Source organism: Dendropsophus ebraccatus, unplaced genomic scaffold, assembly GCF_027789765.1.
Source record: "Dendropsophus ebraccatus isolate aDenEbr1 unplaced genomic scaffold, aDenEbr1.pat pat_scaffold_1017_ctg1, whole genome shotgun sequence".
In the NCBI taxonomy this organism is placed as follows: Eukaryota; Metazoa; Chordata; class Amphibia; order Anura; family Hylidae; genus Dendropsophus; species Dendropsophus ebraccatus.
The window spans coordinates 12,376-18,403 of record NW_027208433.1 but is presented as its reverse complement, the minus strand read 5'-3'; the positions used below and the strand labels follow the sequence as shown (position 1 = coordinate 18,403).

General features: G+C 43.8%; 1 pseudogene; it reads left to right on the top strand.

Moving 5' to 3' along the window:
• The first annotated feature begins 3,928 nt into the window (after positions 1-3,928).
• On the top strand, positions 3,929-5,078 carry LOC138774673 (fin bud initiation factor homolog; annotated as a pseudogene).
• The last annotated feature ends 950 nt before the right edge of the window (positions 5,079-6,028 follow it).

The window sequence follows — 6,028 nt, the reverse complement described above, 5'->3', positions numbered from 1 at the left end:
CCACTGTGGAAAAATCGCCGCCCGGCGGTCTGTGCACGTTATCTAAATGAGAAGAGATGAGTCCGACGTCCATAGGTAATCTCTGGAGCAGTGATTTCCTATGGATGTTGGACTCCTCTCTTCTCATTTACATATCGCGTGCAGGCCGTCAGGCTGCAGTTTCTCCACAGCGCGACTGGCTTCTGGAGTGGGACTTGCAGCTTGAGGTAAGTATCCGGAGCTCCCAAGGGGGAGGGGGGATCGGGCAGGCTCTTCCCTCTGTTTTCAGGGGACAGGTTCCCTTTAAGATGCTGACAGTGTGCTGTAGCTGGCAGTCCCCTAGTGAGCATGGTCTCCTACTGTAATGAGGTGTCAAATAGGAATTGTTTGTGCCTCACTCTGGCGTACCTCACCACACCTTCGTCTCGCTCTTCTTCATGAATAATTAATGCTGCCTGGCCTCCTGCTCGCTCAGTTGTCAGCCAGTGTCTCTGCAGATCGCAGATTGCAGATCAGTCCTCTGTAGGCAGTTTATGTCTGAAAGAAGCACTCCAGGTGTAGTGGAATCTCTGAGCCAAAATGGGGAGCTGTGATCGAGAGGTAACTCACCTGCCAGCAGGTCATTTTTTCGATCAAATCCCCTGATGGAATTGAAATATATATTTTTTTTATCATCAACCAAAACCAGGAGTGTATTGAAAACACAGAAAGGCTATGTACACACACACTGTTGAAATTTAGTGGATGGTCGCCATTTAATGGCAAATAACAGGCTTTTTTTTTTTTTTTTTTATAACAGCAATTATTTGCAATGAAATGGTAGCCATCCACTCGTTTTAAAAGGGATTTGAACCAAAAAATGAACTGCTGGCAGTTACCCCTAGAACACAGTTCCAACACATTTGGTCTAAGAGATTTAACTATATCTGAATGTTTTTTCCTAGAGAGGACTGATCTGCAATCAGAGACACTGGCTGACAGCTGAGCGAGAAGAAGACCGGGCAGTATTGATTATTCATGAAGAGGAAGGAGGAAGCAGTAATGAGGTGTGCCAAAATGTGGCACAAACAAACTCCTCTTTGACTCTTCACTACAGTAGAAGATGTGAAATTGTGCATAATCCACTGTACAGACAAATTACCAAAAAGCACCCTTATGCTCACTAGGGGACTGAAAGCTACAGCAAACTGTAAGCACTGTAGGTAGGGCCTGGGTACTGACACATTCCGGATCCGCAGTGGATTTCACGCTGCGAGTTTGCAGTGAAATTCGCTGCGGATCTTGGTATAATGAAGGCCTATGGGGTCACATACCTGCAGCAGAAAATTCAATCCACTGCAGATATGCAACCCAGCAGCACTGATTAGTTGATGAGGAGCGAGAGAAGCCGGTAGCTTCACACAGCCTCGGCGCTTAGCAAGTAATGTATGCTTTTGGCCGGGGCTGCGGGCTGCGGACGGCCGGGGTTAAAGGGGCCGGGTCGCATATCTGCAGTGGAATGAATTTTCCGCTGCGGGTATGTGAACTTATAGGCCTTCATTATACCAAGATCTGGAAACTCGCAGCGTAAAATCCGCATGGTACGTGTGAAGGCACCCTAAAGGAGAAATATGGGCATTGCAAAAATCTGACAGGTGGCAGGGGCAGTGGATAAACTAACAATCAATCATTGCTTATCTCTACTCATGCCTGCAATGCACCACATGACCGGCTCTGGGACTCCAGCCGAAAGGTATTTTGTAATGATGTCACTGCTTGGGGGAAGATGCATATCCCGGCTGATAGATTGCATGCTCAAACAATAAGTGACTGTAGCAGCATCCAGCCCCAGTCACTAACTGGCTGAGCAGGCAGGCCATCAATCAGGTTGTAATGTCGGCTCTGCAGGCGATCCCAGAGCACGGCAGGGGTTCTGGAGCGGCGATTCAACACTGGAGAGTCATGGGGAGAGGTGAGTTGGGATAGTTTATTATGTTCCCCCCTGCCCCTGCTGTTTGAAAAAAAAGGGGAGGAATTTGTTCAGAAACAAATTTGCTAATTATTCCATTTGGTGGCAGTAGAGGCATTCCTTGGCCCGCCAACTCATACGTCCACACCTACCTTCGACCTGCCCATTCAACCAATTAGTGGTTTTTAGCGCCGTCTCTTCTCCCGAGTGGGCAGCTCATGCAGCTTCATGCCACAGGAACTGGGATATAGAGGAGACCAGCAGAAGGCATGGAGTTGCAGCGCTGGACCAGGACAGGTGAGTCTCACCTGTTTATTATGTTTACAGCACCTCCTGCTGCCTAGAATTTTTATTTGGCCTGGACAATGCATTTAGGTTTCACAGAACCCATGGCTCCTCACGTTTCCGACAACCCACACAGTCTGCCAGACACTATCCTTTGATAACTCTAACTTTATCTCTGTGACAACACTCTGGCCTTGCCATGAGGTATTGCTTTGGCACTTGTGGACCTTCTCAACTTCAAAAGACCCACTACAAACTTTCCACTCCATCCTACTGGTGCCCCCTGCCCAGTGAGCAAGTTTGGCACACTAAGGAATTCCCGCGATGAACCGCGGCGAATTCTGTCGCTCGTACCCGCACGCAGCGGCGTGCATCTTCGCCCATGCCATAGACACTATTCTATTTATGACGAATTCCGCATTCCGCCGAAAGAAGTGACATGTCAATTCTTTCGGCGGAATGCGGAATCCGCCCATGCATAGAATAGTGTCTATGGCACAGGTGGAGATTTGCGCCGCCGCGTGTGAGTACGAGCAACGGAATCCGCTGCGGGTCATATGCGGGAATTCCGTAGTGTGCATGCACCCTTAGTCAGCTCTTCCTGGCCTGCGCTAATACTGCAGCATCCTAAAGGGTATGGCAGCTACTACTGCTACTTACCGTGGCCCACCTACAGAATATAGCGCAGATGCACAGTGTGGAGCACAATAAATACAGTTTATACATATCATACACATCACATTTTTATGGCAATAACTGTGTAATGCAAATATTTCTTAAAGAGATATAAACATAGTTTTCACATAAAGAGGGGGAAGTGTGATTGCAATTTCCCCTCCTTACTTTCTATGCCCTGAGGATCTGCTTTCTCTCCTCACCATGTTTCATTCAAGACCACAGAATAGTGCATTGTGAAACAAATGACACTACCTGAAGGTTTTCTGAAATTCTTTTCCCCAATGATATTCCGGAGAAAAATACTGGATGATATTCTCTTGTACTATAAATATTGGTTTTGTCCCAGCACAGGGCTGGAAAATAGCTTTGAAATTCCGTCCTGGAGCTAGGCACCAGCAATGGCTCATGTTTATTTATAGTTACACACGTGCCTTCCCTTGGTAACTCTTCATTGCAGATGTAATGCTTCATCAGTGTCCAAATCCATCAGTGGATGTGAGCTTTATTTGAGCTATTTTTTATAAGCAGCAGGAAGGAAGAAACGCTTATTGCAGCTTTAATAGCTGGGACCTACAGAAAGGATTCTTCTGCGGGACTTTTCTTGGCTTCTACAGTGACGAAATCATGTTGTAATCTGAGAACAGATACCTCTTCTAAGGCATGTCATTAGCCAATAAGGAAAAAAACTCACCAACAGCAGCCCAGATGTTGAAATAGTGTAGTAGCATCCAGCAGAAGAGACCAATCTTACTTACCACAGACAAGCCTTGTGTTACTCCGGCTGCTCCTTAAGAAGGCACTAGAGTCTGTTGTATTTACTTATGCACTCTTCAGTCTGAATGCAGACAATATTTTGTCTGTAAACCAAGGAGGATCTGATTCAAGCAGATTTACACTCTCAAGGTGCTGGAGATCTGGAGACTGCAGGACAGTATTTCATTCGGTTGTATAAATATCATCAGCTTGTGAATGTAAAGGGTGGATCCAGACGTAAAAGGAAATATTTCTGCTGGAGTATAGCTTGGGAGTTTGTAATCCTTTTACTCCTGTGACAACACGTTGTCATAGAATACAGTATTCCTTACCTTTGTTCTGGTGCTTGAGAGACATGCAACTTACAATGACTGGATTTCATCTCCTATGGTTTGGGATTTTGTGCAACCTGTGCTCTGGTATTATTACAATGGACCTCTCCAGCCAGAAATGTCCAATGGAACTTTTGCACCATTACTTTGTCCCTGATGGGGATTACGAGGAGAACGATGACCCCGAGAAGTGTCAGATGCTCTTCAGAGTGACGGATGAAAGAGCCTGTCCGGTCGATGGACAAACTCTCTCTTTAAAGGAAGAATTTCTAGTCATAAAAAGACAGATTGAAGACGTGGAAAGAGCAATTGAAAGCATTAGTAAAAGCATATCTTACGACCTGGATGGTGAGGAAAGTTACGGAAAGTATCTTGGAAGGGAATCGTCTCAGATAAGCGAAGCCTTCTCCAACTCGGACAAGTCTTTATCAGAGCTCGAGATTAAATTTAAGCAGAGCCAGGAGAACGAGAAGAACGAGATGAAGGGTTAAATGACGACTTTGTGGATATGATGATCCACACTAGAGCTGTTCTCAAGGAAACCTTAGATGTCTCCCTGGGACTGAGGGATAAACACGAGCTTCTTTCTTTAACTATTAGAAGTCATGGTGCGAGACTCAGCAGACTGAAAAATGACTACTTGAAGGTTTGAGAATCTGGAGTTCATTGTCACTATTAATTTATGCAAGTTTCAGTCATCAAAACCATGCACAGCATTGGGTAATGCTGTTCACCTAGCACACAGTTATCCAGGCAAGATCTGTATGACTCTCAATCTGAAAATGACTTCCTCTTTGTGGAGGTGACACCATGCCGCACTCATGGTCAACCAGCCAACTGACTCACTTAGTAATAGTAAGAGCTGCTGTGCAGTACACTGCAGACCCTTCATGGTAGGGAAGGGGTTAAAAAAGCTACGGCATGATCCGTAGTTTACGGGGAAGTAATAAAATGCATTGTAAAGCAATCTATGCATTCTTTTTAATATTTAAATAGTTGCCTTTTATGTCAACATTTTGGTTGATCTCTATTAATGTGTCAAATGCTGGTAGAACCATAACCTCCTGGTATCTATAGTTCTCCCAGCATTTATTAGTTAACTTATATAGAAAAAGCTATATGGACAGGATATACACAGGTTCTGTATTATTATTATTTTTATTATAGATACAGCGTACACCAGTATAGTTTATTTATTTGATCAGTACTGCTGTCTCGGTGTAAATGAATATGCTGTATATAAGAAGCATCCTATTACGATCCCTTTTATTTCTTGTAATGTTTGTTACCTTTACAGTACAGTTTAATGCATCCTATTTAGCTGCTCACCTACTTCTATCTAGAATATAAAAAAGAATGTTTGTTATATTTCCCAGAAACAGCGCCTCACTTGTCTATGGGTAGCGACTGGTATTGCAGTTCAGCCTCATTCACTTGAATGGAATTTACATGCAATATCACACACAACCTAGACACAAGAGGGTTGCTGTATTTGGGGGGAAAAAAGCAGATGCTTTTTTTCACCTTTAACTTAATATAAACAATATCTTATATCTCATGAGTCATTCTTAGGTAGGGCATGCTGCCGTCTTTGCCTTAAGTTATATATAAGGTTCATAAAGTAAATGTGGTGATATCAGTATTATGTTGTATTGTAACTGTTTTACAGTATGGAATAGCCCACATTAATAATAGTTACTTATATAGCAGTTCCCCAATAGCAGCAAGCATATCCTAAGACTATAATAAGGCTATAATAGCTATACTAATTGGTTATAACACAGTAAACTAGTGATCCCCAACCAGTGACTTGGGAGCCCCATGTGTCTCGGGACCACCTGCTGTGCGGCCTCCCATATCCACTCACAATTGATATTGCAGACATAACCTAACCATGAACCAGCAGCATTAGCATTGAAATATGTATTAGTGATGCCTGTAATTTTTTTGTCACTGCAAACGTAAAATATATTTTGAGTTTTTGAGTGTATTGTGACTACCAACCATTACTCAAAGCTGAATGTGGCTCACAAGGGACAAAGGGTTGGGAAAT